Raw genomic sequence first — 24917 nt, 5'->3', positions numbered from 1 at the left:
TGCAAAAATCTTTTCATATTGTTCTTGAAGAACTTCCGTCATTTGCTCCTTGACAACTGAAGCTATATGTTGTGGTGTTCCAATCTTGCTGCAGGCTTCAACCATCTCCGTCCTCTCTCTGTGGAGACACAAACAGAACCCTTCCCCCAAATGCTTACTTTGTAAGCTTTTCAACTTTCTCTGTCTCTATATTTTTGATCAAAACTGGAAAATTTTCCCTTGTACTATTATTTCAAGTATTATCTAACAAAGAAAACAAACCCAAAGTTTACGATCTTCTGCGAGAAAACATAATACAATAATTAACAATACTTTAAATAACAGGCATACATTTACAAGATTAGATAATTATCAATTTAAAAAAAAACTGTGTCATCACCTCAGGGTCTGCAGACAGCTGACAAACCTTGATTCAATGAGGAATTAGATGGTCATCTCCGGAAAATGAACACCAAATTCACTTCAAAGTCAGCTTCAGCTGTTATATTGATAAGTCAAATTGTCAATCCAAACGACTGGAATATTATTTTGATGCAGAAAACACCTGGGTTTACACAATTTCTCTTTCAGTCAGAATTAAGGCTTGGCCAGAGCCTAAACTCTAATTGGAAGAGAACTCCCTGACATCTTCTTATTAAAGAAATAAACCACAACTCTTAACAACAAAGTTACAATTAAACATTTCAAAAAGAAATCAAACTCCTCTAGCAACTCATTTTCTCTAAAATTCATCTTTAGAGTAAGATACTTTAAACATGGCAAGACACTGCAGTGCTTCTATGATAGCAACTCAGGAAAACCATAACATTAATTTTTTTTTTTTTCTGAGAATGAAGCTCAAATAATTTTCTGGAATTCTGCAAAATATTCAAAACCATGATAGCACACTACCAGGTCACAAAAGACCTGCCAAAATAAAAGACAGAATTAATAAAAGGAAAATAAAGAAACATTAAGTTCACAATTTAACTGATTATCTTCATACATTTGATTCAAGGACACGTCTGGAGGCTTTCCAAAACTTACTTAAAGTATTGAAAGATTTCAAATTAAACAATGAAACAGAAAACAAAATCATTCTGTAATATAGAATTCATACAATCTTATTACAGTGTTTTTTAAAATTAAATACAGAAACTAAATTTAAATTTTAAAATCCAACTCAAAATCTATTGATTTATATTGACAATATTGCAAATACTTATAAACTGGCTTCTCTAAAACAATTAACTATAGGAAAATTAAAACTCAATGTTGACATTTAAATAAATGTCCACTCATATCTGACCAATAACAAATCACTAAATATAGGTGATATATATTCAAATAAAATACAAAATACCTTATTATACCTTCAATTATTAAAATACCTAATACTGTTAAAATACCTTTACCATTCTTAAAGTTTCAGCTATTTTTTAAACAAAAATGCAAAAACAAACACCTTTAGTTTAACATACAAGAACTGAAAATAAAACTGACTCTCTTGTCCTGTTCCCTTGTTCTGTTTGTTCTCCACAGTATAGATAAAAAGCAGCTCTTGGCCTCTCTCCATCCCCCATTCCCCCTCCCGTCTGCAGCACTGGACCTGTGCAGGCACAGGGGGAGCAGCGGGGGTGCTGCTGGAGCCTCTGGAGCAGGGTGGCTGTGCCTCCCCCCCCTCTCTCGGTGAGCCTGGGCTGGTGACTTCATGCTGCTGTGCCTGGGTTTGCTCTGTCCGGCTCTGTCCGGGCAGCTGCCTGCAATTGCTTCAAAGTTGTTAAGTTTTTCACCTTTGACTTAAAAAGCATAAATTTATCTCCCCATTAGAATCTGCCAGTTCTAATGTGGACAACTCAGGTTTCCCTGAAACAGGGCATTCATCTCCTCCCCCAGCATTTCTGACAGCTGGAGACAGGTCTGTCTGTGTCTTTTCGCAATTCTCGCTGTCCTGCGTCCCGGCCATTGCTGCAGGTTGCCCCTCCCTGGACATCCCTTGCAGCTAAATGCACCGAATCCGCGCTTTTTTCCTGTTTTTGTCCCGGTCAGCATGAAGGCTGCCGCTCCCTTCCCCCTTTGGGCTGAGAGCCGCCCACATGGTCCTGTCTTTCTGCGTCCCGGTCCCCGCAGGTTGCCCCTCCCCGGACATCCCTGCGGCACCGAGCCCGCATTTTTTCGTGGTCCCGTCCCCCTCCCCTCTGTCCCCCATGCCCGGGGAGTCGCCTGCAGCGCCCTCCCGCCTTCTGGGGTCAGGGTTTCTGAAGGGGTGAAATAGCAAAAATGTATGTCCTGCAACTCACTTGGAAATATTTCTAACTTAATTTTTTCCCTGGCCTTGCTGATGGCAAGGCCCTTGCTGAACCACCTGCTGCTGGCAAGGAAGTCATAAACTTCCCTCCCCCAGCTCATAGCTAGGTGAGAAACCTTCCCCAGTCTCTGAGGAACTTTAATTGCTTTCTCTGCCTGCTGATAGCAAGGCAGCCATAAACCTCCCACCCCCTGGTCATGGCTGGGTGGGAATCCTATGATGTGTCTGATTCTGAACCATCTTACCCAAAAGCAATCCGTCCAAAATCGATTCGGAGGTTCCTGAAACCGACCAGCAGTGCACAGGAGCGAGGCTTCCCGGGACACCTCCTCTCCGACTCGCGTCTGGAACTCGGCTTTTCTTGGCAGAGGGCCATAAATCTCCTCCAAAGTCCTTTTCAACAGCGTGCCTCTTCTGAAGTTCTGTCGTTTGGGGGTCTGTACCTGCCTTTGCAGGCTACAAGGATCCACCAGGGTCCGTGCCAAATGTCTCTGCCTGGGGGGGTCTCCTCCATCTCTGTGCGTCTTCTTGAGCTTGCCCTTCTGGGGGTCCGCACCCACCTTTGTGGGCTGCAGTGCATCCAGAGACGTCAGATGTCACTGCCCAGCCAGGGGGATGCCAGATGTCAATGCCCACCCAGGGACGCCAGGTGTCCCAGTCTGGGGTTCCTCCTCTGCCCCGAGATCACCCCAGAGGGACACGAAGGTGGTTCAAAACCTGGTTTTCCCCGAAGCTGCCGAAGATAGACTGCCGGAAACAGTTTTCTCTTTTTCCAAGGACAGTTTATTGTTTCTTATCTCTGGGACACTTTGCCTGGCCAGCAGCGGTCTGCTCAGCCTGGCATCCATGGTGGAATCTGCCTGGTCAAGGCAGGGCTTATCTTATATAGTTAGTACTACGTATTACATGTTTACAAAATTTTACCAATACAATACAATTTTATTAAATGGTCCAGCCCTGACCCCAACCAATCCAAGAGGCCAACGTGTCACCCAACATGGATGACATGGAGAAGAAGGAGGAAAAGGTGTTCACCCCCCAAATTCTCCATCTTGGCCACGTGTCCCTTATCATAAACATTCAAGAAAACCTATTTATCTACGTTCTAACATTCTAATTTACACTCTACTCATCATTATTTTCTGTGTCTCTTCTCTCAATGTGGGCAGATTCTCCCAAGGAGCCAAATCCAGCCCCTGCAGCTCCAGGGCAGCACTCAGGGGTCTCTGAGGGGTCTGCCAGGGAGGTTTTTGCACCCCCAAAGGAGCCAGGAAAAAACCCTGGACTCCCACAAGGAACAAGAGGAGAGACAGCGACTGAGGGATCTTCTGGCAGTACAACCCTTAGTCCAACAACTCGAGAGTCTTCTGAAGAGGACCATTGAGTGGTCAACTCTTTCTGATTTGGAAGAGTTTGCTATTTACCAACCTTCATTATTTGCTGATAAAATTGGACTGGGAAAGAGAAAATGTTTAAGCTGTAATAAAAAATGTAAGAGAGGTGCATGGGTATTGATAAAATGTGGTAGATGTAAGGAAAAGTGTTGGTTGCATCACACACACTTATGGCAACCTGTGTGTCTTATTTGTCCTGAAAAGCTGCAACATACTAATTGGCAGCGAGAGGCTTTGGCATTAATTGACACTCACTTTTCCTCAGGAGGTGAACAACGTGATTGCCGGCAACCTTCTCTTGTAACTGTAGGGTATGTTGTTGAAAATTTTAAGAACAGGTATCTATTTTTAGTACGTTGACGTTTCTTGTTTGCTATCCAACTGATAGAGTGGTTTGCTGCTACAGTAGTACTAAAATCTGTCTGTTCTCGGGATATCCCAGATATTACACGTCACTGTTGTATACCAGAACATCAATGGGATGATGTTATTAAGGGGCATCTTCGGCCTGAATCTAGGCATGGTAATCTTAGAGGTGCTAATCACTTCTTTCATCCTGACTGAAGCATGGATACCAACACAACCCAAAATTAATGTGTGGGTTACCCTGGCAAATAAGACTGGGCAAGATGCTATATGCCTGTCTTCATCAACACCAGGTAATCCTTTTTATACATGCTTGGTTGGTATCCCACTTGATTTCTGGCCATGTCCTGATGCACTTTCAGTCTGTAACATTTCAAATCCGAAGAACAATGTTAATGTTTGGGACTCATGGGTTCCATATTTAAAGCATGCATCTTTAGAACCCCAAGAATTGGAATTGATGGGGTCAGTTTGAGCTGATGCATGTGTGATGTTCAGCTACTCTAGAAAATCTTTACATCAGCCAGAAACAGTTTTGGTAAATGCATCTCTTTCAGTATATCGAAATGCTTCATTGTGGTGCAATTATGCTTCTGCTACTATCTCAGAGTCCACAAACACTCCTTTTGCCTTGCCCCCAGGTGTATTTTTGATTTGTGGGGTCAAAGCTTGGCCAGGCATACCATCTAGATTGAGGGGAGGACCATTTACCTTAGGAAGACTTACCTTGTTTACTCCTAACATGTGTCAATGATTTTACTGGAACGTCGAAGACATCTTCACATTAAAAGACTGGCTCATGCTTACAAATCTGACTGTCAGGATAATGTCAAATTTTGGTCAACTGCACAAATCATAGCAGCATCTATTCTTACTCCAGGTGCTGCTAGTGTAAGAGCTTTATCTCAACTTGATAAACTTGGCTGTTGGTTAGCGAAACAGACTAATGCTACCTCTATAGCTCTATCACAACTTTTGACTGACGTTGATTCTGCTCGTCATGCTACTTTGCAAAACCGAGCAGCTATAGCCATTCATAAACAAATAAGGGATTTGAAACAGCTTACTACTCATTTGCAAGAATACACTGGATTAGGTTTAACTGACTGGCTAAAGTCATTACATTTGGGGCCATGGCTGACATCTCTTTTACAGCACCTTATAATAATTGCACTTGTAATTGTGGTTGTACTTCTGCTTGTTCCATGCATTTTTCAATATTTGCAGAAAAGCATGACACGCATAGCAGTGTCTGCCATGAGTCATGCTTTTCTTGCACAAAATAAAAAAGGGGGAATTGTTGAGAATTGGTTAGAAAGTCATGGACACAACTGTGGATATGGCTTGGCTGAGGCCTTGTTGCAGGAGAGCAGCTCCTGCTAAGTAGTAGCTAGGCCTTGCTCTTAAGCAGATTTTGCTGAGCAGCAGTGTTTGCTTTTAAGAGACTTTTGCAAAAGCAATAGAGCTAGCATAATTTGCAGAGTTAGTCGATAAGTAATACATATGCTCGTTGTTCAATCAAGGCCTTAACTTCCAGGGAAGCACGTAGCAAGCGAGATATAACCCTGGGACGGATACTATATAGCAATAAGTATAAGAATAAGGGAAGTAGGAGCAGCAGAATAGCACGTATGCTTTTTGGCTAGAAATTCAGTAGGCGTGATTATCTCACACTTGCAATAACCAATAATAAGAGAAGGCGTACATAGTAAAAACCAGTAAGATTGTACTAACATGAATAATGCTGATTTATGTTATGTTGGGCTATAAAACTGTCTGATGCTCTCAATAAAGTTGAATTATGCTTTATCAATCACATTGATTGGCTGGCTGATCCCCTCGCTATTCCTCCACGAGTGGCTCTGCACCCCCGCACACGTATTCTGCCAGCCTGAGACCCTACCCCACATGGTCACCATACTCCAGGCCATCCCAGTCTGTCCCAGCACAGCCCAGTGCACTCCTACTGATGCCCCAGACAACACCCCTGCCCCATGGAATTTTCCCAGGGAACCCTTTTCTCCAAGGCCCCTTTTACCTTCCATCCCTGCCACCCCAGCATGCCCCTGGATGACCTGAGACACAGCCCCTGCCCCAGCTTTGCCTCTTGGCCACGACCCCAGTGCTTCTGGGCAGGGATGAAGTAGCTCCTGTACTCCATTGCTTTCTGCTGGCCTTTTCTCAAGGATCCCCCTTCTTTCGCCTTTCCTCCCAGTCCAGCCCAGTGCCCCTGAGTGTGTCTCCAATGATTCTTTTTTCCCTCAGCACCTTATGGTTGAAAAGCTGGTGGGTGTTGTATGACAGAAATGCCTGATTGCCTCTGTGGCTGACTAGGTGAGCAGTGCTTGCAGAGAGAGGAGTAGGGATAAGGATTTTCTGATGTCCAGTGGACACTGAAGGGTCACGTTTGACCCTTTTAGGATTGGAAGTCTTGGTGACTCCCACATCCTATCCCTCTCCAGCATGAAGAGATGATCTTCCCTGAAGGATGCCCATGATGGCCTTGGAGCCTGGGGCCATTTCCCTTAAATGATCAATGAACTCCTGCAGCAAAGCTATGCCCTGTCTCTGTGTTTGTGAGTGTGTTTCTCTGTGCCCGTTTGTCTCTGCCTCTGTCTGTTTCTCTGCAAACATCTCTGTGTGTCCCAGGGGTGGGATTTGCCTGTCCTCTGCTGCCCCTGTGCGTTCCCTGCATCCAGCATCACAAAAAGACCAATCCCAAAGCCGAGCAACTCAGGCTGGGGATGCGTAGCTCCAGTGGTTCCTTCACATTTACATGATTCCTCTCCCTGCTCTCTCCAGCGATGTTTGGTGTTGTAGAAATTGAGTGAGGCCCTGCTGTGGACAGTTTCAGTGGGTGAGTGTGTGGACAGGCTGAGTAAATGTTAGAGGCTCCTCAGGACATGGCAGGGAGTGGTCTGGATGCAGAAGAATAAGTAATAAAATGTTTCTTATATATATTCTTTATATAAATAGAAAGGAATAAAAAAATTTTTAAAAGGCTTATTGTTTGAAATATTTATTTATTTTGAAATTGGGTCTTGGGTGCGATGGAGCTGCTAGCTCCACCCGACTCCAGGGTAATACACTGCTGAAGGTTTCCCATGGGGGTGGTTTAGAATGAGGAAGAAAGTTGTACCTGGCTCAGTCAGGTTCCTCAGTGGCCAGGTGTATCCAGGTGCAGTGATGAGTGGAATGGTGTAGCTGGCTCCAAAGGCAGGAGTAGCTGGGAGGCATGGGCAGAGGCGTGAGGATGTGAGGGCAGCGGTGTGTGGGGAAAGAGTGAAGATGTGTAGGCATATTGTAAGGGGCAGTGGGCTGTCAGGTGTAGGTGTGTGTGAAAGGATGCTGGGTGGACAGGTGTAGGCGAGTGGGTGCAGGCAGTTGAGAATGGTGAGATGCGGAGCAAGGCTGCGCACCTCAGTGGAGTGTGGTCTGGGTTTATCACGTGTCAGGAAGCAGTCAAAAGTGGAGAAAAGAAGGGGAGAGCAGAGCGGGTTGTAGGCAGAAAGGTTAACAAGTTGGAATTCCAGTTGGAACTACAGTAGTTGATGGACTAGTCTACCTGTTCCCAAAACAGGCTTCAGCGAGCAAGTCTACTCAGGTGCAGGGTGGCTGTGGGAGGCCAGGTCTACCCAGGTCCAAGGCCGCAGGTGTTCCAGGGCAGACAGGTCTACCCCGCTCTGGCGCAACAGGCAAATTTGAGCAGGGGCTGGGTAGACCTGTTGTCCCTAGCAGGCCCATAAATTCACCAAGGGCTCGCTGTTTGTGGCTGCCTCTGGCTGTGCCACACGTGTGGTCACCGGTGCAAGAATAGTGTGGCCTAGGCAGGGAAGAGTGGCGTGGATTTGTCTGCGTACCCGCACTACCCAGTGAAATAGATAAACCTTGAAAAACCTTGGGCTGCAGCACTTGTCTGGTTGGGTATTATGTGTTGCGTAGTTGGGGTGTTGTGTTGCTTGTTTTAGGCTGTTCTTGTTGAATCTGTACTCCCCAGTTTCAGTGTCTTATGCTCTGAGTTGTACCCTCCCCCACAATTCTTGTATCCTCAGTTTCCCCCTTGCCTTCCATTGAGCAAGGCCTCCACTGCTTCCCACCTGCTCATCAAACCTCTGATGCCACGTAATAATAAACAAATTGAGACACTCCCATGATGCTTAGCTCTAAGGCAGAAATTTGATTAACACCAAAAATTCCTAAAAGCAACGAGCAGGCACGAGATCTAAATCTAGAAGAGACACCATTAGGTGTGCAGAACATCAAGCTACGCATGGATAGCTTCCATCTTCCCATGATCACCTCACCATCACCTGGAAAGCACTGCAACAGGATGACCCCCTAGACTATGTGAGCCAAAGCGAGTTCCTGGGAACCCCTGTGAGGACAGAATCCCCGAATCTGCAGAAGGAGCAGCAGATCCAACTGGCGCCTCCTCCTCAGTGGTATCCAGTGGGAGCAGCAGCAGTATGCGCAACCCTTCAAGTTCCCCGCCCACGGCTGTCTTAATAAAGGCCTTTGAAAAGGAGATTTGTCTCCTGGCCCTGTTTTTAACAGGTGAGAGCAGATCCTTGAGGGCAGGATTGCAGGAGCCAAAGGCTGTGAGCAGGGAACTGCAATGCTGAGCAAGGCCTGGGCTGGGTGGAGGCAGCAGAAATGCCAAGGCCTGAGCCCAGGCCTGACCCAGCAGGGCCTGTCCCTCACGGGTGGCTCGGGGCTGTTCCTGGGGCACTGGGATGGGAGGGGCAGCAAGGACAAATGACATCAACCTGTGTGACACTTCAGATGCTCATGGAATAAAGGGCCAGTGTGACACTCCAGGGCCACATGGAAACAAAAGGACATTGTGAGCCTGAGGGTCTGTGACAACCGAGAACACTGAAATTCTGGTGGTAACCAAAGATTCATTTACTCGAGTTTGATGCACAGGAGAATCCCCAGCCAGATATTCTCAAGAGGTCAAAATGACACAGATATTTACTGGCAAAATACAGAAAATGAAGGAATGCTTGCAAAGGATTTAATACAGCATCCATTTTAATACAGAATATTTGTCATAGCAGGAACTTCATTAACTTAATCCATGTAACCTTAGAAACCCTTAAACAGTGTAGTTGTTGAGATACCCAAATCTGGTCAACATAAAGAGCATTAGGAGTGGAGAGAGACAGAAAGGCAGAAGCTCTATAGAAAGACACACACATAGCTACCAAATCCTAGGTTTCCAGTGCGGGTGAAACACAGACCCCAGCAGAAGGCAGGGTACGGACCATGGGCTGAGTGCCTGCTCTGTGTTTTGAGCCCCTGGACCTTCGTGGGCCTCCCCCCAGGTGGGACTTGTGATTGCTCAGGCAATCAGAGCCTGGGTCAGCACCAGCCCACTGTGTGACTGACTGACAGCTCATCCCAATGGTGTCTGGGACATTGATCTCATCTAGGCTCTGACAGCAACCATGGTGACACTGCAGAACCTTACGGAACCATGGGTCAGTTGTAAGGACAGCAGCTGATTCGAGGACACCATAGAGACACTATGGAACCTCCTGGAACCAAAGAGACCATTGTGACACTCTGGTGCCTCATGGAATAAGGGGGACCATTGTGATACTCAGAACCCCCATGGAACCAAGGGTTAGTGATGAAGCTGTGTGGCCTGTAGAACCAAGGAGCAGAGAGCCATTGTCACAAGAACCATTGTGACACAGCGGGGCCACATGGAGCCCAGGGGCCATGGTGACACTGCCAGACCTTATGCAAGCAATAGGCCTTTGTGACACCAGAGAAGCAAGGAGAATATTGTGGCAAGGAGAATGTTGTGAAACTACAGGGAGTCATGGAATCAAGGAGAACATTGTGACACTGTGGGGTCTCATGGAACCAAGGGAACATGGAACAGGCCTGGCTGGCTGGGCCTCCTGGGGCCACCTGACAGGTCTGGCTGACCTTGAAATCTTGAGGGTCGCTTCTCATTTGCGAATGAAACACTGAGGCTCTGTGCTTTCTTTCCTGTGGAAAAGAACCATCCTTCTCCTCCAGGCACTCACAAGTAAAATTGACATTCCACCTCCAAAAATCCCTATATCCAAGCATGTCCCCTAAGTGAAAGGTGTCAGGAGAGACAGATCAGGCTAGCTTGGCCCAAGGGTGGCCACCTCTCATCTTCTTCCAAAAGACTTGAACTTCACACTTTTCTTTCCTGTTAAAAATACATCCTTCTCAACCAGGCGACCATGGCTCACAGCGGGATTCCACTGAACCATAGTATTCTGTTGCAGCTTAAAGAATTGTGTGTTTGAGGAAACAAGTTATGGGATATCTTAGAAGGTACAGAAGCTAGAGATTAGGAGTGTAACCCATCAAGGTATATATCTTAGTATAGGGATTAGAAGTTGGTAAGGATTGATTGTTTAACATTCAGAACTAGCCAAAATATACATATGGAAGCATTTAAGAGAAAACTGATATACATAAGAAAATACTCAGAGCCCGCCAGGGGAGACCCATACATCATAAATTTTGACACTGAAACTAATAAATACCAGGATGAAGGGGTTAACAGGTCAGGTAGTCATAGTAACAGGACCGAGGTAAAACGTTTAGAGCCAGATAGACAGTCCTTACTTCCTCTCCTGAAACCCTCCAACTCATTTAAAAGAGCACCGATCCAGTACCAAAAGAACACTATGCAAACACAATGAGTATGCAACTAATTTTAATACTGAGCGGGGAATAGGCAGTGACAGGTAATAAATATGTAAAGGCATCTTAGAATATGCATGACTTTTGTGAATAAACAGAGGGCTAAAAGCCTTTGGGACCAATCCAGCGTGTTTGCCCAGAGCTGAAGTAAACATATCCTTTTGACTAAACTGGTTGAAAGGTATTGTGTCCTTGCCTTTTGTGAATCATTTTGGTGGCTGTGGCAGGACTTTCTCTTCCTGCAGGAACAGATGGGAGCGTGACAGCTCCAGGTGCACCAACCCTCTTGTCTTGTCTCTTGGACAAGAGACCTTCACTCCTGCCTGCTTCAGTGAGGGAGACAGACAAGTCTGCTGGCCAAGGACAAAATGGTATGTTTATGATTTTAAAAGAAAGTACTCCAGGGTGAGAGGAATAATTGGTAAGACAAGAAGATGTTCTATGCATGATGTGGACATTGCTTGCAAGCAGAAAGAACTCTAAGCTACAGGTGAAGGGACTCTGCTGTGCCATAGAGGGCAGAGCTAGGAATTCTGGGGGTGAGTTTGGACAAATTCTTGTTTATTGCTGCTTTTTTGGCAAGCTGTCTTTGTGGTTGTGATTGGATGTGTGTGTGTTTGTGAAGAGTGATAGACGAGATTTTTCTACAAGTCTGATGGCTATCAAGTATTTTTGAGGCAACACTACCAACTTGTGTCGAAAATCGTCATTGCAACAAATTAATAGTCACTTAGTTCATTTGTGATACAACACTACCATCTTGTGCTAAAAATTATAATTGCAACGAATTGGGAACTTTTGTGTAAAACACCATTTGTTTGTTCTTAATAAATTGTTAAAAGTGGCCAACGAAGCTCAGGCGTGAGCCGCAAGTGCCCAGCCATCCAGGGAAGGGCTCTCTAGGCGGTTTGGTCTCCAACCAAGTGGAGTTTTAGCTGAAGAAGGAGACAGGGCTATTGTCAAACGGGGGCAAGGGAGGAGAGAGGGGGTGTTTTTAGGGGGATTGTATTAGAGTCCAACAAGTAATTATTTGGTTTTTGACTGGGAACTACTCCCAGTTGAGAATAATCTCAGAAACCCACAATGGTGGGGACTAGTGAGGATAACTCCTTGCTTTTTGTGTGGACTGACAATTTTTCGTTGGGGACCAGGGTGACATCCAAGTGGAGTCCTTCTTCACTGTAGAGGGTGCAACAAGAGATGGTATTATATATCTTCTGAAAGGAGACCTAGGTGCCCAGAGTGTGCTCTGGAGCTCCCGAGATACTATAATTGGGAAGTAGTACACAATCAGTTTGAGATAGTGAGTCTAATCTGTGGAAAAGGTTTAAAGCCAGAGAATTTGGATATTTTTGAAAAAGACTGGGAATGGTGACAGCTTGATAAAATGAATTAGAAGGTTCCTCTTGTACTTCAACTTTTAGTATTTGAGATTCAAGGGTGTATTTGTGGAATTTCTGCCTGGTCAAATAGGAGAAGGAAGCAGTCACCTGTGGGAGCTATTGGAGAAGGGGGATTTCTAATAACTCAGAGGAGAGAGCAGAAATGTGCTCAGTATTTGCGTTCCCTGAGACTACTATGTCAAGGAAAAGGGCTGGTACAAAATAAAGGAACTTGGGGGGGGAAAAAACAAAAAACAAAAAACAAAAAAAAAAAAAAAAAAAAAAACCCACCAAAAAAAAAAAGAAACCAAACCAGAAAGAACAGTGGGCACCAGCCAGAGCAAGGAGATTTCTGAAGTCAGTCCCCTAGACTTTATTCTGGCACATTGGAAAGAACTTGTGGGGTATGGAGGTATTGAAATCTTGTGAAGTTTTGTACACTATTGTGGCTACTTTATAAATTGGGAGAAATCATCTGATAGGGAGTTTGGATTATGAAACCTTATGGCAGCTGATGTTATCTTTAGAAAGGGAAGAAAAATAGGAGGGACATACACTGATATGTTTTTCTCTCTCCAAGATTATCCTGAATGGCAGAGAAGTTGTGGGATTAGGCCTCCCTCTGACCCCTTCATACAAGCTTTGGAAAAGGACAGCCAGGCAAATAGAGGGAAACCTAAGCATTGCTGTGATGCCTGCTCCATAAATCAAAGGTGCACAAAGCCTGATGAAGTTTATCATGCAGAAAAACAAAAACAGAAGTTAACAGATTTGCTCAGGCCACCCCCTAAAAGGCAGGGTAGCTGAACAAGGGGAACTAGTTCAAGGGAATTGCCTCACTTAAGCCCTGCTTCAGTATCCTTAGAAAAGAAAGAGACTGAGCAGCCAATCTCCTCACCTGCCAGAGAACCATATCCATGTAGTAGTGATAGTGATGACGAGCTGTCTTCTCCCTATAGCCCACCTCTCCAAAGTAGTCCCATAGCAACCTGAACTAGAAGTCGAACAAAAGAGAGAATACAGGAACCCTTACGAGCGGCATTGGGACCAGAGGGAGCAAGGATGTTAGTTAAAATACCCTTTTCCACAAATGATTTAGAGGCATGAGAGAAAGAGATTCAAGTTTTTGGTTATACAACACAATCCAGACTGGATGAAAATCCAGATAATGCTAGACACTTTAACTGAAACAAAATAAGCTATTAGTTTTAAAAACAGCAGGGAATTAAGCAGAAGATTCTCGCAGAGGAACAAATCAGGATGTTAAAAAATTTTTCCTCCTTCAGGATCCAAACTGGTATCCAAACAATTGACTTCATAAAGACATATTAGGGAACTATCAAGAATTTATAATAAAAGGAATAGAGAGGACAATACCTACAGCCATAAATTGCTCAGCCCTTTTCTCAGTCAAGCAGGGTCCTTCAGAAAGTCCTTCTGAATTTTTAGATAAATTGTGAGATGGAATGTGGCGTCATACGTCCCTAGATCCTGGATCGGAAGAAGGGATACAACAGTTGGTGAGTCTATTTTTTAGACAATCCACGGGGGACATGAGGCATAAATTCCAGAAGATTAAGGAAACAGTGGGGGGGACGGAACTTAGAGACCTTACTAGAAGAAGCATGGACAGATTTTAGCAACCAAGAAGAAAAATATAAACAAAGAAAATTGGCAGTTGTAGTAAGAGAGGAGGACAAAGGGAGGTGTGGACAAGGACCACATAAACAAGGTCCACCTCCCTTAGGAAAGACCAGTGAGCACTTTGCAGAAAATTTGATTGCTGGAAAAATCAATGTCCTAAATGGAGACAAGGTGATGAACAAAGAAGGGAGAGACCCAGAAGGGAGGGGGTGGTAGTGCACATCAAAGAAAACTGAGGAGGACCAGGGGGTCTTGCCCTGGTGGACCCTCTGGTTATAGTTAAGTTAGGAAATGAAGGAAAGAAAGTGGAATTTTTAGTGTTTTGGTAAGAGGGGCAACTGGCCAAACCGTGAAAGCGTACTTTTGCAGCCCATTAAAATATAAACTTGGGAAGCAGTGGGGGGATTCATAATTTTCTATACATGCCCTATGCCCCAAAAGCCCTTTCGGGTGGAGATTTATTGGAATAACTAGAAGCAAAAATCATATTGAAAGAACGAGGAGATCCTTTCGGAAGTTAAGGATCAACAGTACGTGGAAGTACTAAGCCTAATGTTAACAGTTGATTAGACAATTAATAAGGATAAAACTAAAGATGAAGAAGAAAATCACAAGAAAATAATGGACCAGGTATTTCCAGGAGTGTCGGCCTCTAGCACACCAGGAAGAACAAAGAATGCATCCCCTGTGCAGGTCAAGCTTCAGAAAGTGAAGCAACCAGTCAGGATCAAACTGTCCCCTGAGAAAGGAAGATAGGGAGGGAATCAGCTCAATAATTTAAAACTTTTTGCAGATAGGATTATTAAAAGAATGTCATTTGACTTTACACTCCCATTTTACTGGTTAAAAAGCCCAAAGGATCATATAGATTAGTACAGGATTTGTGAGCTGTTAGCAAAATAACTGAGGACTTAAACCCAGTGGTTGCAAACCCATATAAATTGTTGACATGCTTGACCCCTGAACTAACCTGGTTCACTGTTTTTGATTTGAAGGATGTTTTCTTTTGCCTCCCTCTCCACGAAAACAGTCAGAAAATCTTTGCATTTGAATGGGAAAACCCAAAGACTCAGCTCACATGGACAGTTTTGTCCCAAGGTTTCAAAAATAGCCCCACAATATTCAGAGAACAACTTGTAAGAGACCTAGAATCTGGGGAAGCCCCATCCAGAGAAGGGCAGCTGTTGCAGTATGTGGACGACCTCTTGATAGCTACTCGAACCCAAGAGGCATGTATAAACTGGACGGTAAATCTTTTTAACTTTTTAGGTTTACAGGGGTATTGGGTATCTCAAATGAAGGCTCTGATGGTGAAACAAACAGTTATATCTATTTGGGCTACGAAATCAGTGCTGGACAGAGGACTGTAGGGCAAGGTCCTAAAGGGGCAATACTCCAGATTCCAAGACCCCAAGACCCCAGTCTGTAAAAGAACTGCGAACCTTTCTGGGAATGACAGGGTGGTGCAGATTGTTGGTTAAACCCCTGTATGCCCCGATCACAGAAGGAAGCAAGGATCTCCAATGGACAGAAGAAGCTATTCGAGCCTTCCACCAGTTAAAGAAAGCCCTCATGTCAGCCCCAGTCTTGGGACTTCCAGACGTGAGTAAACCATTTTTCCTATTTTCTCACAAGAAGCAGGGGATCCCTCTGGGAATACTCGCACAGGACTTTGACCCTTATCGAAGGGTGGTTGCTTACTTTTCTAAGCAACTAGATGCAGCAGCTGAAGGGTGGCCAGGGTGTCTTAGAGCAGTTGCTGCTATGGTACTGAACATTCAGGAAGCATGCAAATTAACCCTGGGCCAGAAGATGACTGTGCTAGTATCCCATACAGTATCTGCAGTATTGGAAGTAAAAGGGGGACACTGGCTCTCCCCACAGAGATTCCTGAAGTACTAAGCCATAATGATAGAACAAGATGATATTGATATTAAAGTCACTAACCTTGTGAACCCAGCTTCCTTCCTTAGTGGGAATAAAGGAGAACCAGTGGCCCCTGATGGCTTGGAGACCATTGAGGCCACCTACTCCAGTCGCATGGACCTGAAGGACACTCCTCTTGAGAACACTGAGACCTGCTTCACTGATGGAAGCAGTTATGTCATCCGTGGGAAGAGGCATACTGGGTATGCAGTTACCACTTGCAGAGAATGATAGAGTCTGGACTATTGTCAACAAACACTTCTGCACAAACTGCCAAAATAATTGCTTTAACCCGTGCCTTGAAATTGATAAAGAGAGAAGAAATTAACATCTATACAGATCCAAGACATGCATTTGGGGTTGTGTGTGCACACGGAGCCATTTGAAAAGAAAGAGGACTGTTAAATTCACAAGGAAAGAGCATTAAACATGCCCAGGAAATATTAAGACTGTTAGATGCAGTCCAGCTGCCTGCAAAGGTAGTTATCATGTATATTAAGGCTCACCAGAAAGTCAGCTGCGAATTGGAAGAAGGAAATGAGCTGGCAGACAGAGAGGCAAAAGAGGCAGTCAAAGGTGAGGTATCCATCATATCACACTTAGTTCCAGATGGACAGATTTCCCTGGAAGGTAAGGCAAATTATAACAAAAAGGATAAGAGTCTCATTAAAGCAGGAAATGGAAGTTATAATAAAGAAGGACGGGCCATCACACAAGAAGGGAAAGGAAAGTTTGTAGTTCCCTCCCATATGTTATGGGCATTAGTAAAAGAGGAACATCAGAAAACCCATTGGGAATGGATGCCTTGTATAATTATTTAAGAGACAGAATTGTTGCAAGAAATTTGTAAGGCACAGTTATCCAAATGACCCAACAATGTAGTCTTTGCCTTCAAACCAATCCCAAAAATATTACCAAATCAAAACTTGGGCAAATCAGAAGAGGCTATGGGCCGGGGCAACACTGGCAAATTGGTTTTCCGTAACTTCTAAGGAAAGGGGTGTACCGATACTTACTGGTGTTAATAGACGCCTTCTCAGAATGGCCAGAAGACTTTCCTAACAGAACTGCCAAAGTGTGGGAGGTCACCAAAGGACTGTTACAAGAAATAATACAATGCTTTGGAGTTCTAGCCACACTGTCCTCAGACAGAGGGCCACATTTCATTTCAAAGGTTGTACATCAAATTAGCCACCTGTTGGGTATAGATTGGGAACTTCACACCCCCTGTCATCCTCATTCAAGCAGCCAAGTAGAAAAAGTAATTCATTTGATTAAACAGCAAATTGTAAGGTTAGGACAAGAAGCTCAATTGCCTTGGCCCAGGCTCTTCCATTAGCATTGTCACGGATTCAGACTAAACTGATGGCAAAAGAGAAACTGAATCCTTTTGAGATTCTCTGTGGAAGACCATATAGGCTACAACAGGGAGCACCAGCCCTAGTAGGGGAAGAAACCCTACACAGGTACACGGTGGCCCCGAACAAACAACTCAGAGAAATTGAGAAGCATGTGGTTGGAGCTTGAAGCAGAGAATTATATGGCCCAGTATATGACACACAACCTGGAGCTTATGTGTATGTTAAGTCTTTTACAGAAAAGACCCTGGAGCCTCAGTGAGAAGGAGTGTTCCAGGTGCTTCTCAACACTAATACTGCAGTCAGGATTAAGGAACAGAATGCTTGGATTCATCATATGCAAGTAAAGGGGGCTCCAGAAGCTCCTTGGAAACCAACACTGAGTCATAATGAATTCAATTTGAAATTTACCCAAGAAAGAAAATTAGATTTTGGATTGGAATTTTAGCCTGGAAAGTTTTATTTCTTGTGATTATGGCCATAACCGAAGTTAATGCAACACTATGTGTATATAGTACAACTGGGAGATATTTTTGCCAAGGAAAGGCTTATGATGCTTACTCCCGTAAACTGTTGTCTCAGATGATGAATGTTACCAATGCAACTGTTTCGGAAGGGAGACATCTTTGCGGCTGTGAATATGCGTTTGTTCAGGTTGGATTTCATAATTACTACCAGAAACCTATGGAACTAATTTGAATTGATTCTGGATGCTGTGAGACTTGTTTGTCCACCTGTCCTGAATTTAGGCATAAAATCAAAGTGTGTACAGTTAAGGATTAGTGCTTGAATTCTTATATTACTCAGGATTGTTTTGTTCCCCAGACAGATGAGGTTGGACAAAATCCACCAACCGGAGAGCAGAAGAAACCATAGTCGCTCAAACTCAATCTACTTCAAGGAGAACAATTCAGCCAATAATTACCAAAATTGGACCTTATGCTATTAAGAGAGTAGGGACCAAAAGACTATTACTGATTGCAGAATGGTCCTGAAGCTAGCAAGTGATGGAAATTCAATCTAATGCTTCTGCTATTCAATCAGAACATACCCCATTCCTTAAAACCTCCTATATGGATTGGACCACTTGGTTACAGAAACGTATGCCTGATATGCTCAGACAGAAAAGAGACCTTACTGGGGTACTGGGAACAGGATTGGGAATTTTAAACACAATGGATTCAGAAATATTAATGAACAAATTGATTGCAACCAGTAGTGAGGCAGTTAAAATTACCACAACCCTTATGTTCTTCTTTATTAGCCTTAGGTACTGAAACACTGATCTTAGAAAATTAGGATTTTAGTTACCTTGCTGAAAACAATTAAAAGTTAGAAGGGAGTAGTTATCTGAAAGCTAAATAATTTATTGTCTGTCATTTCATGTTTGCTCAGCTGCACTTAAAATGGGAAAAGACAAAACTAGTGAACAGATCCAAAGGAACATAGACAATGCAACCAGTAACCCATTCTTTGGAAAACTGGACTATCCCCAGAAATCATTTGTATTGTCACCAATAGAAAAGGTCGAGAGTTTAGGGTGAGGAAGACTCACCTTACTTTCTCCTTTTAAGACCCCTCCCCACAAAAAAACCCCAGACTTAATTTAAGAAGTCAATCATGCATGCTTAATAGCTATTCAATCTAATTATCATAGGAAGTGGGGGATGGGAGGGGCTGTTATTATGAATATGTATTTATTTGAATCCTTTGCTAATAAATAGACTGTGATAACCTGTGATCTTGCAGTGTGTATTAGAGGATTACCTCACGCTGCTGCCCAGCACTGAATAAACATACACTTTCTAACTTTAAATTGTTAGAGAGTCTTTTGTCCATCACAGTTGAGTATTGGTGTTTGACCAATACTCATATTTTGCTAATTCAGTACTAGTCAATCAAAATTGTCCAAAATATTACCAGAATGGGGCGGTATAGAGGAACAAGTTCATGGAGTAATAGTGAATTCTATGGGTGCGGCTAGCAAAAACATGTCTTTAGCTCTTGGATTTGTGCAAGCACAACTATGGATGCAATTGGTATCTGCCTTGATTATCAGGGAAGATGGTGAAGGCACATTCCCTGCTGAGATTTGCAAAATGGTTTTGGGATAAAACTTCTGATTTAGAAAGAGAACTTCAGTCATGGTGGATTCTAGCCAATTTTACTATGATCCTGTAACAAGTATGGTAACTGCCTTTGTTTTAACTATACATAAGGCACCAGTGAGCCTGATACATCCAATAATTACCTTAGGATTAAACCATGAAGGAACCATCCTATATCCTTCTGAACAGAAGATATGGGCACAAAAAGCAGAAGGGAAATGGAGGACTATTAATATAGAGTGTTGCACCATGAGGAAACAATTAGGGTTCATGTGTGATGGGAATATAAATAATCATGAAGATACTTGCCTGGATACAGAACTAAGCATTTGTCACTTTGAAGTTCATTCAATCAGACAACTTTACTAGCATACATAGGCCAGGGCTGCACGTGTCTCAGAACACCATATCCCACAATCCTGGTAGATATGTTAACCATAAATGAAACCCAGTTCAATCTGTGTATTTGCAACTTTGTCAGAATTGAAGGTTGTGACTTTACTTATCAGGCACCTGTGGTATCACATCAATATATGAAAGCAAATCTGACTGCTGTACAAGAAATATTGTCTGTTCCTATAGGGATGAATTTGACTTTAGTCAAGCAGCTATTGAAACATGAGGACTTAAAGGAAATTCTCAAAGAAATTAGGAACATGGGAAGAAAGACTGATCACAATACGCTGTGATGAAAAAACCATATGGAGAGTTTTTAAAAGATTGGAAGCAGACGCATCTCATCATTGGTGGGATGTGCTCTTTGGATGATCACCAAAAGCGACTGGGATACTGAACACATAGGTTCATTTCTTGTATTATTAATTTTAGTTGGCATCAGTTTGATGATGTATATTATATTATTTGTTTGGAATTGAAGAATATTACAACGAGTAGTCATTCTAACTTCATTACCAAAAGCATATAGTGCGGCCTTAAGAAATACTGTGCCTTGGTATGAAACAAAAAAATGTGGGTATTAGTAAAAGAATGTACTAAGCTTATAGAAAAGGGGTGAATGAGCCATAGTATTCTGTTACAGACTAGAGAATTGTATGTTTGGGAAACAAATTATGGGATATCTTTGAAAGCTTAGAAACTAGAGGTTAGGTATGCAAACCATAAAGGCAGATAACTTAGTAGAAGATCATGAAATTGACAAAGATTGATTGTTTAACATTCAGAACTAGTTAAAATACACATCATAAATTTTGACATTGAAGTTAATGAGCTTCAGAATGGAGAGACCAGCAGGTTATGTCATCATAGTAACAAAACAAAGTTTAAAAGTTCAGAGCCAAGCAGACAGTCCTTACTTCCTCCCCTGAAGCCCTCTGACTCATTTAAAGATCACTGACTCAATATGAAGGGAACACTATGCAACCACAATAAGTATGCAACTAAATTTAATACTGAGTGGGGAATGGGTGGTGAGAGGTAATAAATATGTATAGGTGTTTTAGAATATGCATGACTTTTGTGAATAAAGAGAGGGCTAAAAGCTACTGAAGGGAGTACACACCTTTGAGACAGATCCCACATATTTTCCAGCACTGGAATAAACATATCCTTTTGGCTAACCTGGTTGAAAGGTATTTTGTGATTGTCTTTCATGATTCAAGGGGACATCAAAGAGGACATGTGGAAAACCTTTGTTCCCATGGGCTCAGACAGGTTCTTCTAAGATGCTTCCCTATGCCTGTCCTTTGGGATTTTCAAATTCAGACCAAATCAAGCCTTGAACCACTTGGTCTGGGGCTGTTTCTTATAGATTGGCTGCTGATTTGCTGAGGTTTCTTCCAACTCTGCTCTCTGAGGATCCTGGGACAATGCTGGTCCTTGTTTTAGATCGGAGCAGGTATTTTTGGGGCAGGAGACCTCCAGGGCTGTACAGAACTTTCAGCTTATGTGGTGATTAGCAGGGTCATTTGAGTACTTCTAAGAAATGTCAAAGTTTTCCTACTGCAAGAGAGCAGGAATTTCCTGCAATTGTGGAAATATTGTTCTTTCCCTCTACTGGTGTCACCAATATTCAGTCTGTTATTTCATGTCCTTCATTCATGAGTTTCCACCTCTCCTATTTAAATGGCCATGTCTATGGACATCTCTTAACTAAACCAGCTGGATCTACATCCTACCCATTGCTCCCAGATTTCTCCTCTACCTCCACTCCGGGCATTCCAATTCCTCTCCTTTGAGCATCAGGAAGTTGCCCATTCTTTCAGAACTTTAAATAACACATTAGACAACATCTAAATTGTGTTTTTGTCTTTTACAATTACCTTTGCCTTTATCTAAAATGGTTGCTGTATGGATAACCCTTGTGGATACATGCGCACATCAGATGCTGCTGGGTTATCTCACATGGCTGAGGGAAAAGTTTTGATGCTTTTAAAATCATATGCTGTTTACAATTTTTTATGTCATCCATGAAGAGAAATTTCTCTGTGCCTCTGAGTCTCACCAGCTCCTGACGCCCAAAGAACCAAAACTAAAAACTTGCTGAGGTCCTTTCCAAACTCAGCTCCCTGATGATCCCAGAATAATGCAACTCCCGATTTTGGAATGGACTGGAGCAGATGTTTATAGGGCAGGAGCCCTCTGGAGCTGTAGGAGACCTGATGCTTCCAAGGTGCAGGAGTAAATCTCATTAGCGGGGGCATTTGAGTAGTTTAAGAAATGTTGAAGTTTTCCCATCAGGAGAGAAAGAAATTTCCTGGATGTGTACTGAAGGAGTAGAGAAGGAGAAGAAATACTGCTCTTCCCATTTACCTGTGTTACCATTATACTGTCTATTATTCATGTCCCTCTTCATTCAAATGTTTCCACGTCTCCTGTTTAAATGGCCTTGTCTAAGCACATTTCTTCACTAAACCAGCTGGTTCGAGGGCCTACCCATTGCTCCAAGATTTCCATCTCCTCTTGTTCTTCAGTCATTCCACATTAGTCAAAATACTAATTGTGTTTATATCTATCATAGAAAAACCCTTTCTAATGTCATTATATATTATTGGCTATAACTGTTCCTGTATGGAAATTCCTTTGCGCATGGTGAATATATCAGACACTGCTTTGACATTGCACAGAGCTACAGGAAGAACTTTGATATTTATTAAATTATATCATTGTTGCATTTTTTTTATGTTGGCCATGAATAGAAACTTTCTGTGCCTCTGAGTCTCACCAAGAGTCTGACCTCCAAAAGACACAAACCTGATGAGTTGTAGTGTCTACTGCAGTGATGGCACTTGTACCTCCCTCCATCCCCATAGCAGAACTCCCTTGTCCCAGAAAGTGCCTGGTAATGCAGGGATTAAGGAAACAGGACAGGCTGTGGAGATCGGGAGCAGGGCATAGCCAGGAATTTGGGGTGGTTGTAAGCCCACAGCAGGAGCCAGCCCTTGGCCTTGGTGAACCTCATCCAGTTTTCCTGGGCCCATAGCTCCAGCCTGTGCAGATCCCTCTGCAGAGCTTCCTGCCCTGCGGGACAGCCACACTCCCAGCCAGCTTGGGCTCACCTGGCAACTGACTGAGGGTGCCCTCGATGGCCTCATCCAGATCAGCAAGAAAGAGATTGAACTGCCCTGGCCCCAGTCCTGAGCCCTGGAGATACCCCTGGATGTGGCTCCATTCCCCAGCACTTCTTGGACTGGACTTCGGTGTTTTATGGAGCTGTTTCTGGCTTTGGTTTTGTTTGCTGACAATAAACAAACATCTCTCTATGTCTTGGGCAGCTCCTTCTCAAAGGAAAGCAGGTGGGCATTGGTCCCAATGAGCTGAAAGCTGCAGGCACAGCCTGAATGGAGGAAGCTCAGATTTGCACAAGGCTGTTCTTAGTCCTGAAATTTGGATGAGGGAATTGGTGGGGTAGGGGTAGGGACAAAGTGTTTGTCAGCCATTACATATCTATTCAGACTGCATTAGGAGGTGCTCAGGATCAATATCAGCTGGAGATTGTTGGTATCAATATATAAACTGCAAAACAAAATTAAATAGGATGAAAAAAACCCTGCAATTTTTAAAAAAATATAGCATATTCTCTCTGAATACACTTCTGAAATCTGTATTATTTACTGTGGGAATACAACTAGAGAGCAGGACTGCGAGCACTGCTCAGCTTGTCACAATCAACATGGATGTGTTAGCCATAATAGGCCGCAAAGCCTTGGCAAGAGTAAGCAGGATTTTGAAGAAGGAATGTAAGAGACAAGAAAGTGCTTGGTACGGGGTGCTTACCCTGCAGTTCCATGGGGATTTTTGTAATATATACTGGGTACTTGGTTAGCTTAAACAAGGTATAGATTGAGCAATGTTATTTAGTTATATAACTTAGTAACGCTAGTAGAATTGGTGCGCTATTTTCAGTAATAGGTAAAAAAATATATAAACTTTGCTTTATGAATCAATAAATGGCTTCATGGCATATCATGAAGATCCCTTCTGTTCATTAACACCATCGTCAAATGGTGCTCAGTGTGTGAGGACTGCAACTGCCGAACGACGGAATTCCTGTAGGATGTGACTCCACTCAGAGGAGCAGGAGGAAGGACCTGCTCAGGAGAAGCAGGAAACACTGGCCAGTGACAAGATTTCGACCCCTCTGGAGAGAGGTGAGACACAGGGGCTGGTTCCCCTGAATTCTAATTTGCTACAGGGAAACATGGGACAGGCAATGTCCAGAGAGGAAAGAGACGTTTTTGAACTTCTACAAAAGCTGTTACAAGAGCACAGCAAAACTTTGCCTTCAAATCAGTTAAAAATCTTGTTGAAATGGATATCATTTAAATTGCCAGGGGTATCCCAGACCAAAATCTTTACAACACACTCCTGGGATGAAGTGGGAGTGAAGCTTTGGAATGCTGTAACTAAGGGAGACAAATATGATTCACTCTTGGAGGGTTGTCTTTGAAACTTTAAAAGCCCAAGAAAAATTACAAGCAAAAGATAAGGGGGATGCCCCCTGCCCCCCCCCCCCCCCCCCCCCCCCCCACTGCAGAAGCTCGCAGCTCTTTGCAATCTGCTGAGACAGGACAGACTGCTTCATCTCTCTCTGTGCAACCCATGGCCCCCCTCCCTCAACCCTCCTTCCACCAAAAATAACAGTGAGAGGCTCTTCAAAATCCACAGGGGTTTTCACTGCTGGCTACTGTCCAGGAAACAGAGAAGAAGGAGAGGAGGATCCCTTTGATCCTGGGGTTGTTAATCCTGATGATGAGCCAAATTTATTTCCTCCTGACCTTCATGACAACTGGGTCCATTTAAAGCAACAAGCATTAATGGAGGGAGTTCTGGATATTGCAGAAAATATTGTCGCTCTGGTCATGTACTCGGGAGCTCAAAAACAAACAGCCCAATGGGAGCTGCTCTCTTTCCAAGAAATTAAGGAGCTCCGATGGGCAATTACTGATCATGGCATTGGCTCTCAGTTTTTATGACCATCCTGGAGTCAGTGCTTGATGCCCACACAATGATCCCACATGCTTTAAGAAAGGTTGCTCAGTTATTGCTAGCACATGCTCAACTCGCTTTTTGGGAAAAAGAATGGGAAAGAGGTGTGCAAAATCTGATAGTTACTTATATGAGTCATGCTAATGTGGCTCTGGCAAATCTCACAATTAGACAACTCATGGGGGCAGGACCACATACAGATCCTGCTGCCCAAGCCGGATACTGCCCGAGAGAAGCCTTAGATGGAACTTGGGAAGCAGCTCAGCAGGCGTTTCTTAAGGTGCCTGATACTCGAAAACCTCAAAAAGCTT

The sequence above is a fragment of the Erithacus rubecula genome, assembly GCF_903797595.1.
Source record: "Erithacus rubecula genome assembly, chromosome: 23".
In the NCBI taxonomy this organism is placed as follows: Eukaryota; Metazoa; Chordata; class Aves; order Passeriformes; family Muscicapidae; genus Erithacus; species Erithacus rubecula.
Note: the sequence above shows the minus strand (reverse complement) of the source record.